Source organism: Prionailurus viverrinus, chromosome C1 (genome assembly GCF_022837055.1).
Source record: "Prionailurus viverrinus isolate Anna chromosome C1, UM_Priviv_1.0, whole genome shotgun sequence".
Lineage (NCBI taxonomy): Eukaryota > Metazoa > Chordata > Mammalia > Carnivora > Felidae > Prionailurus > Prionailurus viverrinus.
Window position 1 is genome coordinate 20,595,487 of NC_062568.1, and position 22,231 is coordinate 20,617,717.

General features: G+C 36.7%; 1 long non-coding RNA gene across 1 annotated transcript in view; it reads left to right on the forward strand.

The window, feature by feature from the left end:
- Positions 1-22,231, forward strand: part of LOC125173571 (uncharacterized) — a 56,385-nt gene that overhangs the window by 9,835 nt on the left and 24,319 nt on the right. Inside the window, exons 2-4 of the long non-coding RNA XR_007155081.1 lie at positions 814-1,135; positions 1,850-1,966; positions 15,917-16,125. This is a non-coding gene — a long non-coding RNA (uncharacterized LOC125173571). The remainder of the gene's footprint in view (positions 1-813; positions 1,136-1,849; positions 1,967-15,916; positions 16,126-22,231) is intronic.

The following is a 22,231-nucleotide window of genomic DNA, read 5'->3' on the forward strand; positions in this document are numbered from 1 at the left end:
TATAACTCTGATTAAGGAAACAATGTGCACAACATAACTTATTCCTCAACTCTGCTCCCCTGACTTCTAAGATATCTTATCTTTCCTCTCAGGTGATAGGACATATCATTGCAACTTTATATAATGTTTATTTAAAGTATTTGTCTTACTTTTCCTGGACATGTTTCCTACATCAGTTTTAAATGATGCAACTTGAGTATATTGTTACATCCACCACTGAGGAAAGTAGGATTCACAGGTGATGAATAAACAATGGTTAAACACAGAAACTCTCCCCCTAGGCATATCTTGGTTGCTTCTGTCAACTATCCATTCCCTGAAAAGACCACCAAAACAACGTCTTGATAAAGGAAGATGAAGTAACTAACTTGTAAATAAGATTATTGTGTATCAAACCAAGGAGGATCATTTTGTTGGTAGAGTCTTAATACTGTCTGGAGGTGGGAGGGAACAAAAACAAAATATTTATGAGGTTTTTGGCATTTGATGTAAAGTCAGTCTTTCATCAGGAAGGTCTGTTTGGGATTGGGCAAATTTTGATAATATAGAATTGTGGACACACTGAGCTCAGCGTTTTAAATCAAATCTTGCGAAGAAAACAGTCATTTGATGAAACCAGTTGAGCTAGCTATTGTTCTAGGTCGTCTTACAAGGTGTGGCTGAGTCTTCCAATGCTCAGATAAATGAACTTTCATAAAGACTTAGTAAGATTATTTACAATTTCCTCTTCCTGGGCAAGAAAATTTTGGAATAGTCATGTTATTATCCATAATTAGCTGAGTGACTGCAGATAATTTCTCTTCTCACTTTCAGAGATCAGAAGAAATCAGTTTTTTACAAACTGTAGAGAGAAAAGTTGAAAATAGGTACAAGCCTGTCTGAAAGTTATTATGTAAAAATTTATTTCCTCTGGAAGTTTTGGACAAGCCCAGAAAAGGACTGAAATTTAACCTACTACAAAAAAAATCACAATCTCAAGGGCAAAGGGAAAGAAACCACTAAGCTGTGAAAACTCTTCAAAGGCCTGTATCATTTGTTCACTAAGCACTCAAGGCTATATAGCATTATTTGTTACTGACTCTGCAGACAAAAAATATATAACAAAACGTTTTCTGAGGAGGAAGCTTGTTCCAAGGTAAGACTGAGTTTAATAACCAACATTGTTCTTGGCCCAAATGTCAAAAGCTTTGTGTTCCTCTTCACTGTAATTGAACTAGCACTGAGACACATGAAAAAGGATAAAACACTTTGGAAACAAATACAGATTTTTGCTTGAATAAAATTTAAAAAAAGAAAACTGTTTTGAAAATCACAACTCATTACAGGGAACCCCACTATAAATACGACCAGCAATAACAGAGACTTCATTTGGACATAGCTTCTCTATCCAAAAAGGTTTAATTATTGAGACTATTGCAAATATTTTATAGTAGTAAAGTCTTAATTGTAATATAGTCAGATGAAATAATTAATCTTAGGTATAATATTATAGTACATTTACATGATTCCATTTATACCACTAAGACTCCTCAAGGGGCATATTTAAGAAACAACAGTATCCAGGGCGCCTGGGTGGCGCAGTCGGTTAAGCGTCCGACTTCAGCCAGGTCATGATCTCGCGGTCCTTGAGTTCGAGCCCCGCGTTGGGCTCTGGGCTGATGGCTCAGAGGCTGGAGCCTGTTTCCGATTCTGTGTCTCTCTCTCTCTCTCTGCCCCTCCCCTGCTCATGCTCTGTCTCTCTCTGTCCCCAAAATAAATAAAAAACGTTGAAAAAAAATTAAAAAAAAAAGAAACAACAGTATCCACATTCTGCTAAACTAATGTTTTGTTGTTGTTTTTGTTAAATGAGGTGTTTTAACTAAGAAGAAATGCTGCAGTGCAATATAAAGAGAATTTTAGGCTGTCTAGGAAGAAGAAAATAACGAGTTGGATACTCTGGCTGAGAATCAGGGGATGCAGATGGCAGGTACAGAGAATAGAAATGTCAAATAAGTTGTCATAGGCAGCCTGTAAGATGACCGCCCAAGATCTAAGCCTACTAGTATTCACATCCTGTGTAATCACCTCCCTTGATAGTGGGGTCATTTTAGAGCTTGACTTCTAACAGAGAGGCTACAGTAAAGCAATGAGATATCACTTTAAAGATTAGATTATGGAAGGACTGTGGCTTCCATTTTGAGGGATCCCTCCTCTCTTTCTCCCTAATCCTTTGGTCATAGGGATACCACCTGCCATGTTGTGAAGAGTCCTAAGGAGAGACCAATATGGTTCAGAACTGATACCTCTAAACAGTAGTCAGTGAGAACCTGCCAGCAACTACATGAGTGAGCTCTGAAACAGATCCTTCCCCAGTTCAGCCTTGAGGTGACTGCAACCTTAGCCAATGTCTTGACTACAGCCTTGTGAGAGACCCTGAAACTGAGGCACTCAACTAAGCCATGTCCAGATTCTTGGCCCACAGAAACTATGAAGAAAAAAAATAATTTTCAAGTTAATTAAGGTTTTAGAGTACATTGTTATACTATAAGATGTAACTAATGCATAGGTATTTGATTAAGTTTTGCTATATAGTATTTGATGTGAATTCTTTCTTCCACTCTCACAACTCCCAAATTTTACATTAAAAATCCATTCCTCCTTAATTGATTTTGGGGTATGCAATAAACAACTAAGAAATGCCTCCATATTAGTGAGACTTTCAAGAGAGGCTAAGTGCATTTAGAATATACATTTCGAATTGGTTTTTATAAATCCCAAAGAGATCTTTTAGGGACACAAAAAGGACAAAGTAGGTAGCAATGTCATTTTTGAATGAGTTGGCAAGCAAGATATGGTCTTATCTTGTATAAATCTACATCTGACCTTTTACATGCTAAAGTTTAATCAATGCCTTATGAAGGAGCAATTACACTTACTAAATAAAATGACTCATTGAGGCAGCAGTGATTTTTCTCTTTACATCTTATAAGCAATGGTCCTAGAATGTCACAAACCTAAGGGGAATTATGATCAGCATCCTACATTTTTAAAATACAGTAACTGAGTTGTTATATTAGACAAATAAATTAAAAGCACACATATGGCAACAAAGAGAGAATGTTTTGCTCTCTTTCTGAAAATAATTTATAAACAAAAAATAAAATAAAACCTATGGGATTTTGTTAGAAAAAAATCCACAGTGTAAAACTGTATGGGAGAAAAAGCCAGCCACCCATTCCCAAGAGGTAATGAGTGGAGAGTGAAGATTGTATTTTTTTGGACGCGTTCTATGCCAAGAACCATCTATGGCACAAAGGCACTCAATAAATATTTGTCAAATGAGTATGAGAGATATTTGCTGGATTTATTTATTTATTTATTTATTTATTTATTTATTCATTTAAAGTTTATTTATTTCTTTTAGTAATCTCTACACCCAGCACGGGGCTTGAAATCATGACACCAAGATCAAGAGTCACATGCTCTTTCAACAGAGCCAGCCAGGCACCTTTATTTGCTGGATTTTAACTGAGAGTTTTTATTTGAAAGTGAATGTTGCCTGAAGCCCAAAACCCATAAGAGAAGTAATTTCACATTCTTTTTTTTTTAAATATATGAAATTTAATTTCACATTCTTAAGAGAGGTTCTGGATGACCTACAGGATATGAGCTAGAGAATTTCTCCATAATTTGTGTCTAGAGGATTTAGGGTACAAAAGATCAAGAGAACCCCTGCCTTTTGTAGGAAGGCCTGTGTCATTGTCCTCCCATACCCTGGAAAGAGGAGGGGGTTGCTTGTCCCCATCCACCATCTCACCTTCTATACCTCCTCAACACCCAATCTCACCTCCAGCCCAGTAAGGGCTTCAAGAAAAACATGAATAGTGACCAGAGGAGAAACTTATGCTTGCTGAGCCTCCTGGTTGGATGCCTGCTAGGCTTCAGGCTGTGGGACTAGAGCAGGAAAAGTTTACAGAGGTTTTGGTCAAATTTGAACTGTTTTCCCTGGAGTTTGGGGATCTCTCAAAGAGGACTTCACACAACTCTCACCTGGAAAGCCTAAAGGAAAGAGGTTAAAGGGAGCTGCTTTGATTACAAGAAGGGAAGGTGATGGTCACTGTGGGAAAAAGAGACCCAGGGGCTCAGATCCTGGCAGAGTCAGTGTTCCCACAACATGGAAGAGAACTGAGTTGGAGACATCTTAAAGCACTGCTCTGTTGTGATGTCTCTGTGACATTATGTTTACATTCCCTAGTTTAAACTTTAAGTTCATGGCCATCATTTTGTGTTGTTCTGATTTTCTTCAGTATGTCTATGAGGAAGGGCATCTCCAGGTAGCCTGTGCAGAGCTAGTCAGTCCAGAGGGACTAGTGTTGCTGGGGCTTGCAGCAGGAGCAGAAGGTCAAGTCTATGAGGTATTGCAAAGGCAGCTAAGGGAGGCTGTGTCAGACAGGGGAGGTCAGTAGGGGAATGAAGTAAGAGGTCAGACAGGGGAATGAAGTGCCTTGAGAAATGGATGGAGGTGTGGAAGGTGCAGAGGATGCTCCCCAGCAGAGCACTGAACAAGGTCTTGGTGATGCACCCCACTTCCTACTGCTCCTTCTTACAGGCATCCCACACCAGCCTTCTTTTTAACATAGTAGATAGAGTGATCCTGTGGAAACTAAGTCAGAAAATTCCTCTCCTCAAGACCTACCATTGGTTTACCAACTTAATCAAAGTAAAACCTAAAATTTGCAATATAATTCATCCCTCCACTCTTTCTCCTTCTCTGGCCTCATTTTCTACCACACTCAGGCCACAATCTCTGTTCTTTTCACATCTATCCTTCCTTCCCCAATTGCACTATACATTCAATTTCTCATTAGATAGATGATGATAGGTAGATGATAGATATATAGGTAGGTAGGTAGGTAGGTAGATAGATAGATAGATAGATAGATAGATAGATAGAGTTTTTAGTCTCTTAAGACTTATGCCCAAAATGGAACATCTGATTTCACCCACAAACATACTCCTCTTATAGTTGTCCCCTGAACTATGACTGAACATACAAAGTTCTACATAAATGTTAACTATTGATTGCTATAATCATTTTTTTTCTAGCTTAATGGGAAGGATTTCTGTATTGGTCACTGTTTCATTTCAATGTTTAGTGTAATGTCTGGTATGTTGACTCAAATATTTTTTGAACAAATGGAAATCATTTATTTGATTTTTGTATATACAAGGTAAAAGGTTAACGTGTGATAAATTAGTAGCTATGCCTTAGGCTAATTTCAATATATTTTGTTTTCTATTTTGAGAATACTTGTATTCATGGTTTTAAATTATGTGCTAGCATATGCATGAGCTACTTTGGGATGAAAAATATTTGTTTTGCCTTGCCATCTTGGGTGTTTGTATTAAAGAGATAGTCATTATAAACAAATTTAAGAAGAAGAAAAAGCAAAACATGACAACTTGGGCGCTGAAACAAAAAGAAAATTAACTTTGGTAAATAAACAGATGGAAGAGAACCTTGAAAAAGATATTTGTAGGATGAAGCCCAGTGGGAAATCTGAAACTGCATTTACAGTAATTTTTTTTATCCCAAAGTTATAATACACATATTCCAAGTTCATTCCAATTTGCTTCTCAGCAAGGTGATGGCATGATACTATTGTGCATTACCACTGACTGGCTTATATTGTTATGAATTATATTTATAGTTATCCTGAATAATATTTTTTTTGGCCCACATATATCCTTGCTATAAATGTCAAGACCTTCTTGACTTTTAGAATGTGATACTACTACAAGAAAATGAAGGTTCATACTACTTCATTAAGGTTGACATTGATAATCTGCCACTCACGCTTGGAAATTCTCAGAGAACAAGGAGATGGTTGAAGTTGGACTGATCCATTCTTTTCCTATCTCTTCATATTTCCCAGAAAGAAGAGTATACATTCTGAGGAATGTTTTTGTGTATACTAAAGAATAACTAAAAAAAAAAAAAACAACAACCCACAACAGAGTCTAAATGTTTATTATTCAGTATGGTAGCCCATAGCTACATAAGACTCTTTAAATTTAAATAATTCAAAATTAAACAAAATTTAAAATTCAGTTATTCAGTTATCCTAGCCACATTGCAAGACTCAGGAGCCACATGTAGTAGTGCCTACTGTATTGGACAATGTAGATATAGAATATTTTAATCATCACTGTTCTATTGGACAGTGCTGGTCTAAAACTCTAATCACGATATTCCTAATTTTTGAAGGGTATAGGAGTGTAATGTTGGAAAATACAGACTTTGGATCCAGTGCTTGAATTCTTGAGTTTGAATCCTAAACCCACTACTTTACCAGTTTTGTGACCATTGGGCAAGTAACAATTTTTCTACACCTTAGTCTTCCTGTCTTTTAGATGGTGATGGTAACAATAACCTACCTCATAAGGTAGTTTTTGGAAATTAAATGTGTATTGTATACAAAGTATTTAGCACATAGGAAATGGCTTTTTAAAAATTGAGGTGAAATTCACATAAAATAATCATTTTTAAGTGTACAATTCAATGGCATTTACTATATTCACATTGTTGTGCAACCACGGCCTCTATCTAATTCAAAACATTTCATTACTCCCAAATAGAACTCTATATCCATTAAGCAGTGACTCCTATTCTCCCTTTCCTCCAGCCTTTGGAAACCACTAATCTGCTTTTTGTCTTTATAGATTTATCTGATGTAGATATTTCATATAAATGCAATCATATGATATGTGACCTTTTCTATCTGATTTATTTCACTTAGTATGGTTTTAAGGTTTATCCACATTGTAGGATGCAGCAGTCTTTATCCTTTTTAGTGCCTAAATAACATTCCATTGTACGTAAATATCATTTCTTGTTTATCTCTTCATCCCTTAATGGACACTTGGGTCATTTCTACCTTTTGGCTACTGTGAATAGTGCTTCTATGAATGTTCCTGTACAACCATCTGTTTGAGTCTCTGATTTCATTTTTTTTCCATATATATCTAAAAGTAGAATTGCTGGAATGTATGGTAATCCTGTGTTTAACTTTTTGTTTTTTTGTTTTTTTAGTCTTTATCTATTTTTGAGAGAGAGAGACTCAGAGTGCAAGGAAGGGGAGGAACAGAGAGAGAGACAGAATCCGAAGTAGGCTCCAGGCTCCAAGCTGTCAGCACAGAGCCAAACGTGGGACTAGAACCCATGTACAATGAGATCACGACCTGAGCTGAAGTCAGCTGCTTAACCAACTGAGCCACCCAGGCACTCCTGTGTTTAACTTTTTGAAGAAAAAGTTGTTTTCCAAAAAGCACTTTTAAACTGTTATTATTTTCTCCACAAAAATCTCATTTTTAAATATTTTTTAGGTTCCTTTGTTGAAGCAAATCACAGGAGAATAATCTTCCCTAGATAGGGTCTGTTCCATTATCCTATAGCCTGTTAATTATACCCCTTTCCCTACCATGGGAGGAACCTGGCCATGAGTCCATCTTTATCCATTCACATTAAAGCTTTTCTTTTGCTTTGAGAATCTCCCTCATTTATTTATATGATCCACCAGTAAGATCCACCAAAGTATGAATGACCAAGACTAAAGCTTGCAGCTTCTCAGATTTCTAAAAACTGTTCAACAATAGCTTACCTTGAATGGAACAAAATTTGCTTTTCACATCTATTACAAAGCCATTTCATCTAGAGCACTGGCTTTATAAGTTCAGAGGGACATGGGTTTAAATCCCATTTCTACATTTTACAAACAGTTTGACCTTAAACAATCTACTTAACCACATTAAGCATCAATTTTCTCACATATAAAAGGAGACTATCCTTTTGGGGCACCTGGGTGACTCAGTTGGTCAGTTAAGTGTCTAACTCTTGATTTCAGCTCAGGCTGTTATCTCATGGTTCTTGGGATCAAGCCCTGCATTGGGCTCTGTGCTGACAGCATGCAGACTGCTTAGGATTCTCTCTTTCAATATCTCTTTCTTCCCCTTCCCAACTCGTTCTCTCTCTCACTCTCTTTCTCTCAAAGAAAAAGTAAACATTAAAAATTTTTTTAAAGAGACTATCCTTTAGAAAGTTTTTCATTGCAAGCAACACAGTTGACTGTCATTTTAAGCAGAAAATTATCATTATTATTTTTTTGGATGAACATTGAGTAGCTTAGGAAATTAAGGGTAAGGCTGGTGACTGAGGCTCAAAAAAAGCAGGAACAATTATTTATCTAGTAGGCTAGTAAATATTAGGATCTTGCCCAGGTACTGTGGCTACTGAATCACTCCAAACAAGATTCAAGGCTCTAGGAGAAAAAGTTAAACTGATTTAGCTTGGGTCATGTACCCACGATTTAATTCTGTAAGGATAGAGTCCCTTAATTACCTCCTTCAAGCCTGAACTCACCCAGAGGAAAAGAAATCCTCAAAAGGCAAATGGAGGTACTTCACTTCATAGAAGTAGGAATGGCCCCTGGTTGTTAATAAGAATTAAATGAGATTATACATTTTAAGGCATTTAGAATTGTCAGTACAAAATAATACGCATATATAGCTGTCATTACTCCTACTCTTACTACTGCTACTATTTACATTTGTTGGATGGTTTATTGATTTGGTAGATGCCCTAGAGTGAGCTCCTTCAATGAGTAAAATTTCAGCCCTGAAATATGATGAAGGATCATAATAATCACATTCTGATGGGTGGGCTCTTAGGATAGATTTTAATGTTTATTTCCTATAAGATACATAAAATTTTAAACACACTTCTTCTATATGTGTGAACTTAGATCTCGTATCTACTGGTTGTCTAGGAAAGGAACTGGGGAAGATACAAAGCAGCGGCTTTCTCTTAAGATCTTTTGCTTCTTTCAAGTGCTGCTTTCTTCTCTAGTAAACCTGAACATGATTATTTTAACCCTTACCTTCTCTTGGCAAAATATGTTCTTTCTGCTTGAACATATTTTAACTTTGGCTTGTTCACGATAGAGCCAACCACCTCTGGAGACCTGGATACTGGAACTGGCAACAGGTATATTGGGATCCCACCTAGAGCTCTTGTGTAATGATTGGTTAAGTTGCTGTTGGCCACAGAGATGATTAAAATAACCTCAATTGGAAATGTGTTGCCAAACTTACCTATAAATAGAAACTAGTGGCGGGTTGTAGCAAGTGTAAAAAATCTGAGGAATCCACACTGACATTTTCATCCTGGATGGTAGCATCACAGATTACATAACAATAGTTCAGTTGGTGTTTATTGTTACCTCTAGGACAGATATCTTGGAGATTGTGGAAAGCAGTCACTTCTGCTTATTTTTATTCTTGCATTAACGGCTCTGGAATCCATTAGGACTCATTACTGGATGGGAAGGTTAGTTGCTGAGAAGGGTAAGGCAGCCTAAGGGTTTTAAAAACTCAATTAGATAATTTATACTTGAAGAGAACAACTTAAATTTTCATGTAGTTGCCTCAAGGGAGACATTCCTTGTCAGTTATGGGCTCTATATCATTCATGTCCCAGCCAGGAAAGCAGAAAACATCAGGTATTTGTAAAAGAGATGATTTGATTGATACAAGGATTGGTTATACAAATGTATTTGGAAGTTGTAAAAGTAAAAAGGGTGCAGAGACACTCTAATATTACCTATAGGAAGCAGCTACTACTCCTGTGGTTGTTGGAAGAACAAAAGGGAAGAGATGAAGCTACCAGATTGCTGGAGCCTCAAAGAGCGGCTGCCACAAGGCTGGGGTGTGAACTTCTACAGGACAACATCCAGCTGTAATGTCAAAAGAAACCAGAGGCTACAGCATTCTTCTACTGCTGATGGAAGTGGGAGGACTTGGAAATAGGAAGAGAGCTACCTTGTCCTTTATCCAGCTTTCCAGTTCCTGTGAAGGCCTCTCACTGGCAGAACCTAGGGGAAAGCCAGGTATCAAGAAAGTCTGTTATATATGATTTGGAGAATCTAAATCCTAGCATCTCACAAAAGAGTAGAGACAGACGGACTTGGGGCTAAGAACCAAGTGTTATATAACTAGTACTGATTCTAAGCAATTTGATTTATAGGTATGGTCATACTTGGTTGAACTGAAGGGATAGTTATATATACTTTTTTTAAAGACAAAATTGTTACTATTCCCCAATTATCATGTTCTTGACTTATTACAAATTTAGTTTGTAACATTTACTCTCTCATTGAATTTCATCGGTGCTTTTTATTGTAAATCAAGACAATGTATCTGTGTGGGTCCATTTCTGGAATCTCATCTGTGTCTTTCAAATATTTCTCAATCTTTGTTTAAATATGACACTGTTTCCATTACTGCAGCTTTAGGATTGGTCTTGGCATCTCTGTGCCCTTTACATTTTTATATAAATCTTGGGATTGGCTTTCATATTTCTACATTATTAGAGTTGGGGATTACATTTACCCTATTTAGATAGAATTTACATCCAGCAGTTTAAAGACATTCAGTTCATAAACATGGAATATCTTCCTATGTAAACAGTGTTTTATCTATAGCTTTCAGGAAAGTCTTACATATAACTTATTAATATTATTCCTAGATACTTTGTCTTTGATGACATTGTAAAGGTTATTTAATTTTTTTTTAATTATCCAATTGTTTGTTACTGGTTTATTGAAATATGATTGACAATGTATCCAATGAAACTTACTAAATTCATTGATTAGTTCTTATAGTTTGTAGATTCCTTTGTATTTTCTGAATTCACAACCATGATATTTATGTATAATGACAGTTATACTTCTTACTTTTCACTTCAGATTTCTCTGTCTCCCTCTCAGACTCTCTCTGTCTCTGTATTTCTTTTTTTTTCTTTTTTTCTTTTATAATATTCCATGAACTAAGATGTCTAATACAATGTAAAATAAAAACGATGATCATGTTCATTTTTTTCCCTCACTTTAAGGGAAAACTGTTCAATATTTGATTGTTAAGTCTGATGTTACTTGTAGGCTTTTTATAAATATTCTTTATCAAAGCTGAGAATTTAGAAGTTGTTAAATTTTGTGAACACTTTCTTTATATCTAAGAAAGTCAATTCTTTTCTTCCTTTATTATGTTACTAAGGTGAATTACATTAATTATTTTTTAATGTTAAACCCAGTTTATAATACTGAAATAAACTCTACTTGGTAATGATGATTTATTTTTTTAATGTACCACTAAATTCTAATTGCCAGTACTTTGATTAATACTTTTGTTTAGTACTTTTGTCCTCTATGTTCATATGGGACATGGACCTGTAATTTTCTTTTCATGTAATATCCTTGACAGGTCTTTCTATTAGTAATTTACTGGACATACAAAAGGAGGTGGGAAATATTTTCTCTTTCTTTGTGTTCTGAAAGAGTTTGTGGTAGAGTGAAATTAAATTTTTTCTTCTAAAATATTTAGTAGAATTTACCAGTAAATTCATCTGGGTCTGGAGTTTTGTTTGAGGGGGGAATTTTTTCAACTATGGATGAAATATATAAAAACATTTAGCAAACATTGGGCTATTCAGTTTTTTTTTTTTCCCATCTTGTGCCAGTTACATTATGTTGCATTTTCCAAGGAATTTGCTCATTTTCAAGTTAGTTGTGAAATTTATTGACATCATTTATTTACGATATCATCTTATTATCCTTTTTTGCCTGCAAGTGATGAGATTTTGTCTATCATTTCTGATTTTTCTATTGTTTTCACACTTTTATCTTGATGCCTCTGATAAGGTTTTACCATTTTTTTTAATCAGTCTACAATGGAACTATTGGCTTTGTTGTCTCTTTCCTATTTCATCTATCTCTGTTCTTATTTCCATTATTTCTGCTGGTTTACTTGGATATCTTTGCTTTTATTTTTTCAGTTCTTGTTATTAAAGCTTAAATAATTAATTTTAAAGAGCTTCCTTTCCCTTCTAGTATGTGCATATAAAACTAAAAGAGAATTCCCTTTTCTGCTTTAGCGGCATGCTAAAAACATTATCATGTGTGGACTTTTTGGAGGTTTTTCCCCCCCACACACTTAAAATCCTTTCTATTTTCATTGTGATTTCATCTTTGGGAAATGGATTATCCAGACATGTGTTACTTAACTTCCAAACAGATGAGTATTTTCTAATTATCTTTTTTTTTCATAATTTCCCCTTTAGTTCTTGGTAGTAAGAGGACATACTTCATATAATGTCAATTATTTGAACTTTATTGAGATTTGTTTTGTGACCTGGCATACTCTTTTGGTGAATGTTTCCAGATAGAGGAGGACTGTTTTTCGGTCAAGGGTATATGAGCCACCGCCCTCCCCAGCCAGAACCTCCAAAAAATAAATAAATAAATAAATAAATAAATAAATAAATAAATAAATAGCTTCTATACTGTAGTTGGTTTACATGGATATCAATGTGAATTTGTCCAGCCTTGATAGTGGGGCTTTCTAAGTTTTCTGTAACTTCCTGAAATTTTAATCTGGTTATTTGTTTAATTTCTAAAGAAAATTTGTCGTAAATTTCCAACTATGATTGTATATTTATCTATTGCCCTTTTTGGTTCTACTATTATTCTCTATATATTTTGAAACTGTGTTATCAATTATCCACACATTTAAGATTATGTTTTTCTTTTGAATTGACATTTTTATCTCTATATAATGTTGCTCTCTATAACTGGTAAGTAAATTAAATTACCTTGAATTAAGGTAAACTTTGTCTGATATTGATGTGGTCACATCAGCTTTCTTCTGGTTGATTTTTTCATAGTATATCTCTTTCTATATTTTTATTTTTGTCTATCAGTATTCTTGTATTTGTATAAACATCGCTGTTCTAAATAACATGTTGTTGTTATTGTTTTTAACCCAGACTGAACATCTTTATCTTATACTTGAGATATGTATCAAATTTTTATTGCTTCTGTAACAAATTATATCAAAGTTAGAGGCTTAAACAACACAGATTTATAATTCTATAGTTCTGTAGGATCGACAGCCAAAACAGATATCACTGAGCTAAACTCAATATGTCATAAGGTTTGTGTTCCTTTTAGGAAACTCTAGGGGATAAACTATTTTCTTGCCTTTTCCAGATTCTAGAATGTACCTACATCTGTTGTCTCATAGCCTTATTTCTCCATTCTGAGAGTTAACAATATAGCAAATTCTCTTACCTCAATTTCATCATTGCATCTCTTTCTCTGACTCTAGCTGAGAAAGGTTCTCCATTTTTAAAGGCTCATGTGATTACACTGGTCCAACCCAGATAATCAAAAATAATTTCCACATCTCAAAGTCCATAATCTTAATCATGTCTTCAATATCCCCTTCAATATTTAATGCAATTATTGACATGATGGAGTTTAAGTCAATTATTTTTATAAGTTTCTCTATTCAGTTTATATTTTAGTTGGTTTGAGCCTCTGTACTAAATATACCATAAATTAAGTGGCTTAAACAACAAACTATTTCTCACAGTTCTGGGGGTAATGAAACCCAAGATCAGAGTGCCAGCACGGTCATGTTCTTCTGAGAACACAGATTCCTGGTGTGCAGATGGCTATCTTTCATTGTATCCTCACACAGCAGAGAACAGAGAAAGAAAGATCATCTTTATGATGTCTCTTCTTATAGGGTCATTAATCCTATTTATGAGGGATTTGTCCTCATGACTTCACTATTGCCCAAAGTCATCACCTCCAAATACCATCACATTGGGGGTTTAGGCTTTAACATGAATTCTGAAGAGACACAAACATTCATTCCACAGCAATTTCCTAATAACTCTTGTGTTCATAATTTCTTATGGTCAGATTGGAAATATTGTATTTTTAGAAAATAAATATTTTAATAAAGATTTTTATAGTTCTATTTCTTTATAGGTGAGACACATACACTCTTAAATGTCCTCTAATTTTCCTTGAAACTTTTATTTATATTTCAAAATTTGGTTAATTTGCTCTTTGTTTGAAGTTTCTCAAAACTTTCTTGCTTTGGATGGACAATAGGTTGTATAACTAACTCTATATTCATTCCAAAGAGGAAGTTATTTAACTGATTTCCTACTTCTACACCAGTTTTTGTTCCTAAGCCATTACATTTAGTGCTGTCTTTATTCCTTCATTCTAAATCTCCTAAAACTTTCTTAAGAATAATCTTGACTCTTCCCAGTGCATGTTTCTACCTTTCTCTGAGCAGAAAAACAATTTCTTTAAATTTAGCCTTCTGTCTTCAGTTACTCCAATTTCACAATGGCTAGATTAGCCATCTGCTCCACAGTCAACGTAAAATAGCTGCCCAGCAGATAATTGCTAGAGAGTGTGACCTTAGACTCGTTTCTCAGCCACACATTAGGGAAACAGTAGTGTTGGAAGAGTTCTTGAATGTCAGCCACCTACCCATTTCTCTAAATATTGTAAGCTCTCCCCATAGATAAAACAATAGACCTACAGAGAGTTACACACCTGGGTCACATCATTTTTGACCCTCACAAAACTGCTTTCAGCGAATTCACTTTGTCATGATGCTACTGAGTTACGCTGAAGAATGTTAAAAACAGTCTGTGAACTGTAGTGTTTCCTCCAGAGGTACGCTTGCAGACACTATTTACTGCATTTTGAGCAGTTCTGATGTGAGAAAACAAGAGACAAGAAGTATTTTCCATGAAACTGATAAGAGAAGGTCAAATGTTGCTTCATGTTGTGTCATGAAAACTTAGGAAGATAGGATCTGACAAATTGCATAACTAGAAAATAAGACATAAAGCTTACCAAAGTTTAAGGGGAAACCTTTAACATTTAATGAAAGATAGAAATTGCACCAGCCCTTTGTGAAGACTAAATTATTGATAATTCTAGAGTAGGATATAAATGCCCACCTCAAACTTTTCCTGGTTTAATTCTCAAAACTTAATGTATATAATATTTAGATCTTATTCATACTCTAGTTTTGACCTAAATGGGAAGGTGTTTTTTTTTTTGTTGTTGTTGTTTGGTTTTTGTTTTTTTGTTTTTCCTTCTCTGTTGTCAATTTGGCCCCTAATACTACCAGCCCCATAAGATGTCTGCTTCACAGAGGGGAAGCTGGGAACTACATTTCCCAGAATCCCTTCTCCATCTGGTTTCTAGTTAAAGGCAGCTAATGAGAGACACTTGAAAGAAATTTGGAAAGTGAAAGCAAGGATAAATCATTAATCTCCAGAGACAGTTGTGGACAGACATGTGGGATGGTGTCAGAAGTAACATTTGAAGTAAACTTCAGGTTAACTCCTTTCTAAGAACTGGTTGCTTAGGTGATATAAGCTAGGATTGTTGATGACAGCTTTCCTAGCCTCTGTTCCCTTAGCCCTTCCAGTATTTGAGCAATTCTTTACTTTTTCCAATTTTACAACCAAATATAAACCTTTATAATTGGAATACAAAGTAGTTTCTTTTTTTTTGATGGATCCTTGACTGCAAACAACACTTCCCGTTTGTTAAAATGAAGGAGCTTACTGCTGATCTGACTTTTAAAACTCATTTCAGCAGTGGAAAATAACATTAAACAAAAAAACAAACAAAATTGCAGTGAAATGCAATTGTGCCCACTTCTGCTCAAATTGTTACTGTTGTACTATGTCTGGTTGATACCTAAGGATATGCATTTTAGTTATCTTCCCAAGATGCTTCCGATGTGATTGACCTATGATTACCATTTAAGAAAAAAACAATGTAAATCTTTGGGCTCTATTAAAATTCAACTCTTTCCTTAATGTTTTATGCCTTTTCAGTTGTTTATTCCTTCACGTAAATAAGGTGAGTCAAGGATTTTAAACAGGTTGAGAGGAGATTATAAGGAGAGGGCATTCATTATGCCCTGGGAACTTCTTGGGTAGATAAATGAAAAAGCTCAGAATTCCAGAGATTGACTTTTTAACATTTTTTTTTCTCAGATAAAATAAGAGAAAAAGAAGTTGGACAACTAGTAGCAAGAAAAATGAAAAAAGTGTAAGAAATAACATATTTCCCTTGGGAACTATTAGAAGTTTTGAACTAGACTGGAGGAAAGAAGTAAATGCTTCAACCAACTGTCACTTGTCAGTGTCCATTGATTCACTGGAGTTGAGAGAGGACGAAAAGTCAAATTTAGAAACACCCCTAGGTGAGTTATCTTTTGTCCACAATAATCCTGCATGACAAACAACCACAAAACCTCAGTGACATATGATAATAAACACTTATTTTAGCTCATGCATCAATGGATTGGCTAGGAAATCCTGCTGATTTAGGCTACACTCAACAGATCCTGACTGGCCAGGCTTATTATGCATCCAGATCATCTGGTGGGCTCTCTCAGGGCCAGCTAGTCTAGAATGATCTCAGCTATCTAGGTTCTATTCTACATGGTTTCTTATCCTCCACCAGACTAGCTGGGGTTTATTGTATTGGTTGAGTTTGGCTGAGGTAGGTGTTTGAGAGATTGGGCGGTGGGGTTTGGAGAGAAAGGGAGGTTGGGAGGGGGAGGCAAGGCATTCCGAGGTCTATGTTCAGAACTAGAACACTTTTACTTCCATCCCCCTCACTTTTTTTTTTTTTTTGCCAAATCGTGTTAAAAGGCAAAGAGGCAAAGAAATACTCCTCTTGATAGGAAAGGCTGCAAAGATGTTACAAAGAACATGGATATGAGGAAAAAGAATTAGGACCAGTTTTGTAATCAATATACTGTAGTGCAGATGGGGTTATATTCTAGAAAGGAAGTCCTGTCTAGCCTTTCTCTGCTCTTCATGTTACATTTCCCTCCCAGCAATCTGGAAAAATAATTTTTGCCATGTGTGTCACTATAATTCAATAAAATGATTTTCTTGACCAGTTAATAAAGAGAAGATCCCTCTGAATATTTAGGCAAGAGAAAAAAGCATCACATTTCACACATAGGCTTCAGTGTCAAGTTGACAACAGCTACAAATACCATCCTCCACCAATAATTCACGTTGGCATCCAACTGCCAGATGACACTTAGACCCCTGAGCTATGTTACATTTTAGAACCAAGCGTAGTAAAGCATTCTTGTCTTCTAAAGAATCAAGAAAGTTTTCAGAAGATCTGGTTTCCTTAATACAGCAAAGGGTTAATAGACCATTGTAGTTTGTAGCTCTCTCAGCTTGAGCTATTTGCTGCTGTTGTTGTTTATAGTATAAATCCAGTCTTTATTCTCTCTAAGGATTTTTCTGTGGTGACATTCCTTCTCCCGAACCGCAGCAAAGGGGTCATGTTAAATTAGCCCACGTTAAATTTTTTAAACATGATACTATTTATTGCTACGTTGTATGTATTCAATGTCTATAGCAGCTGAACATTTAAAAACATCAGCTTCTACTTCTATCAATGGGAAATCCTCCCACGTAATACAACCTTCTTTTTTGTTCTAGTTTTCATGACATCTTCCCATGTGTGGTATTGCTGACCTGTTCTTTCAATTTAGTATATTAAACGTATTAAGGAAAACATTGATGACCATACAACGAAGCACAGTAATGGCAATTATGTCTCTGGTTCTCCCAGTCTCCAATTCCCCCACCCTGCCCTATAGCTCTCAATCTGTTTTTCATCCTTCCATTATTGTTTTTAATGACATCAAAAATAATAATAAGAAGAAATAAGCTTCACACAAAGTGACAATGCAATTGATAAATTTTAATAAATGACATCTACGATTGGTGTTTCTGTGCCAGGACTGCAGAAAAGTCCTAAGATAAAGAAATAGGAAAACTGCTGTCATCCACAGTGACCTCACTAGGCTGTTAGGTACCTTCAAATGATGATATTTTATTTAAAAGAAAAATAGAACACATTGATGCTGTCCTTCACTCCACATCCCTAGTCACTTTCATTGAGTATTTGGCATGAGTAACAGAAATACAGAGAGAAGTAGTCACTCATGTGGTCCCACTCCTGCCCTCAGCCAGCCTCATCCTCAGAACAGAATAGATAGAGAGGCAACAGTCTGGTTTAGCTTTCATTTAGCTTCATAGTATCTCAAACTAATAAGTACCATAATTCATCAATCCATAGTGGTCCATAAAATAAAGGTGTGCCTTGTAACCAATGGTATGTTAGGTTCATTAAAATACAGTGTTACATCTATCATCTCCTGTTCTCTCTCCAACATTCTCCCAGTGACATTAACTGTGAAGCACAATTGTCTCACATCCGATGAAGGAGCTGCTAAGTGAGCTGTGCACTGATTCAGGAAAAATGCATGATGAAAAAAATGATAGAGCAACATTTAAATTACGTATACATAAATAAATTAGCTTCTATTTAAATAGTAGATTGGATTGGACTCTAACATGTGCTTCTTTATAAAGACTGCATTTGGTGAAGACACAGTTTTGGAACGTTTCTCCGGATTTATATATAAGAGTTTCTGAAACAGCAATTCAGCCTGTCCTGTACAGTGGTGCTGCCTTAATATTTGAAGGGCTTTAGGGTAAAAGATGAATTATTCTGTGGAGTTCCATAAGCATAACTGAGAAAGATGCACGTTAGCTATGAGTAAACAGATTTTGGATCAATATGAAATGGAACTTTCTAGCTTTCCAGACACGGCAGTATGGAGTGATCTTGTGAAATTGTGAGGTCCTTATCTCTGCAGGCATTTGAAGCAGAAGCTGTCTGTGCTTCTGTCAGGGATTATGATGAGCCGATTCCTGCTTGAGTGATAAAAGTCGCACTGGAGGGACTATCCCGTCCAACCTCAGAATCAAAGATTCGGTGGCATGACAGTAGGGAAAAGGTCATATGTTCCGTATTTAGACAGCAAGTCCTTACTACAATAGCCATATATTTACTATTATTTGAAGGAAAACAAAAGAACACCATCTACATTTCTTTTTTGCTATATCTATCACTCTGTTTTATATTCAAATATGGCCCCTTTCCCCCCCTCCTTACACCCAAGGCTAACACTAAAGAGTTAAAAAGTGTTCCACTGAAGATGGGTCTTTAGAAATAGCTTTAGGGTACTCTGTAGAAACCGCTGACTTCACTAAAATAAAAATAAAAGCAAAAACTATAACTACAGAAGTAGGAGCAACTATTGTTCAGAATACTGCCTCAATGTGGTTGGGGAAAAATTTAAAGTGTATATTACTCTGAAAAAAACTAGTAATACCAAAATATAGAAGAGTGTAACTCTAGTGGGTAATAAAATTCTCCCCAATCCTGACATGCGTTTACAGCCTCATTCACAGTTTGCCTATTTCATTTCATTCAATATAACACATGAATTGAGCTCTTATAAATCTTACCTCTCTGGCTTCTGTCCTGTTTGCATTCTTATATTCGCCCTCCATGCCTCCATGCCCTTAGTGCCTGGTTTCCTATGTTTATCAATTGTTCAACCATGCAAACGTCTAGCATCAGATTCACTCTCTGAAACTTGTCTTATTGAATACCAATTGTCACACATTCAGATTTCAATCTGACATATTCAAGGGGAAATGTGATCCAGCTCAGTGTGGGAGAAAAGCACCTGACTGAAGACAGCTCACCACACCCACAGATCAAATACCTTTTGTAAGCAGATGCAGAAGAGGGGAGCTAAGTCACAGGGACCAGCCCCAGAGAAGACTGGCATATGCGCTCTAATGTGACTGTATTTACAGATTATGCGTAGTTAGTAATCTAAATCCCTGCTAGGGGGTGGAAACTTCTATTCTGTTTTCTGTAGAATGCCCAAAGGGACAAAACACCTATGGTGAAGGGTTTGTTTGTCTTTTTGATAGTATCTATAAAAAATAAAAAAACACGATATACCTATAACAAATTTGTAATATGGATCTCTAGGTCCATTTTTCTTTCTCCTTTTTTTCCTCCTGACTTTTTACTGCTTCTTCAACATCTTGTATTGAATCTGATTGACTGAAAGATTCTTTCTAGGGTATCTTAGCTGCAACTTCCCTGATTTTCCTCAAGGCAGCACGGTCCACCATTAAGCAGATGCAAATAACTGAAATCAGCTAAATCTTCTCTATTGTACCCCAGATACTGGTTCATCCAAAACCTTGCTTCTCTGTCTCAAGAAAGAGTGTTCTAGAATCAGAATGGTTTGTTTTTTCAAACTAGGATCACAAATATGTACAGGATAATTTACAAACCTATCCTGAAAATAAAGCGTGGGATACCAGGCACTTCTGAGCCTCCATAGGGAAGTTTTGATGCTTATCTACTGGGTGTCCTGTTTGGGGTCTAGATTAGATGTCTTCTCAGGCATTGGTGTGTGTGAGGATGGTGGAGGCCAACCCAGGGGAGGGTAGGCTTCCTGATGGAGGTCCATAAAGGGTAGGCGTGTCTGGCTTATATTAAATTCTGAGTATATGTGCTACAGACCTGGCTCAGGATGGAACTATAGAGGGCGTTTCACTGCATTTACTAGCTCATGGGGGCCTCCTCTGGGAGCAAGCCATGTGGATGTTGACCAAAGGTAGAGTCTAGTTGCTTTGGAGCAACAGGTCATTTACCTTTTCCTTGAAAGCATTGGGGCGGCGGGGGGGGGGGGGTATGTGCGGCCCAAGTCTGCTAGTAGCAGCAGCCATATCCCAGGTTTTTTTTTTTAAGTTATGCATTTGGGAATCTTTGGAAATGCTGGCTAGTTGTCTCATTTCTGTGGGAGTAAGTAATAGTAGCTTGGCAAGTATTAAACACTCTCAGTTAACTTTTTTTTTTCTCTCTGTGTCTATACAAAACTTGTTAAAATGTTTTGAATCTTGAAATACTTAAAGTTTTGAGTTTGAGCTTTTAATCTTCTATTGTCCCCCATTGATTTTACCTTAGAAATTGCTACTGGGAAGATCTGAGGTGGACATCTCTGGGGCTTTGACCCATAGCCAGCTGCTTCCTTCTCCAGGGTGTCCAACTGACCTTTCTGGGATTGGGGTTGGCCTCTACTAGGGAAAATGGTGGCCTGATTATTGGGGTGGGCCCTAGACCCCCCACAGCACTTTGGTAATTGGTGCTCTGTGGTGTTGAAAAGCAACTAGTCCATATCTCTGGGCATTCTACATTTGGAGAAGAGCTTGAAAACTTCCTTGGGTGCACATTGGGAAGAGGTTACAAGGGACTGTTAATCACCAGGGCTGTTGGGGAGACATATCAGGAACTTTTTGCTTTTTGCTTCTCATTTTGTGGGCTGCTATCTAGGGCCTGAGGTGGCATAAAGGACGAGTGTCGGCTTAAGTCCCCACAGGCCTCTTGGCCAGACAAACTGGATTCCCAGGCAGCAATACCATGGAGTAGCTTAGCTAAACTCTGGAAACATGTGTTTCTATAAAGTTTTGATGTAACACGGTCTTATTCATTTGTTTCCATATTGCCTGTGGATGTTTTTGTGCTACAAAACAGTATCAAATCGTTGTGAATGGCTTACTAAACCCAAAACATTTACTACGAGGCTCTTTCCAGACAAGGTTTAGCAACTCCTGTTCTAGAAGTAGTGCGTGTGACTCAAACTCCCGAACAGAGTGAGAGACACAAAGCAGCTGCCAGCCAGCAGAGGTGTCTGAGCCAACAGCTGAACAGCCGCTAGCATCCATCCAGCAACAGCGGCCAGTCTGCTTGTCCACATCGTCTACCTATTTGTCTTCCTGTCCATTTTGCACCCTTGATCTGATCTGGTCTGCAGTGCAGCATCGTGTGATGCCCTCTGCAGAGTTCTAAGTTAGCTGGCTTTTAGCTGGATTAAGACAATGAAAAGAACTAGGGAGAGGTTAGACAGAGTAAAGAAGCCTGGATATTACTCTACCTCCTCTCTGCTTCTGGAAGATTCTTGAGCAGTGGCTGTACCTCTTCCATGAATCCAGCTCCTGAAAGACTTTCCTGTGGTTTCAGCTTTCACCTCTTAGCTTCTAGTCATATCACCTCTTCCTTGTGGCTCCAGTTTAGGTGTCTAATAACTTCTTGCTGTTGCTAATCTTAGGGTTGTTCATAATCTCCTGTTGGATTCTCAGCCCTTATATCACCTAAGTAACTATTTCCTTACATTCAATTCTCTTTGTTGTTAATAACTGAAGTGATTTCTACTTACTTGACAAGTGTCAGCAGATGAGGGGAAGCAAAGCAGCTGTGACTAAGCGGCCCCTTTGTGGAGCTCTACAGGATTCAGGCAGCTTCAGGAATCTGGCTCAGCTACCAGGGAGAGTGAGTGATAACCAGACCCAGTTTAGGATACATTTAAGTCACATCTCGAGGGTTCTCAGAAACACTTGTGG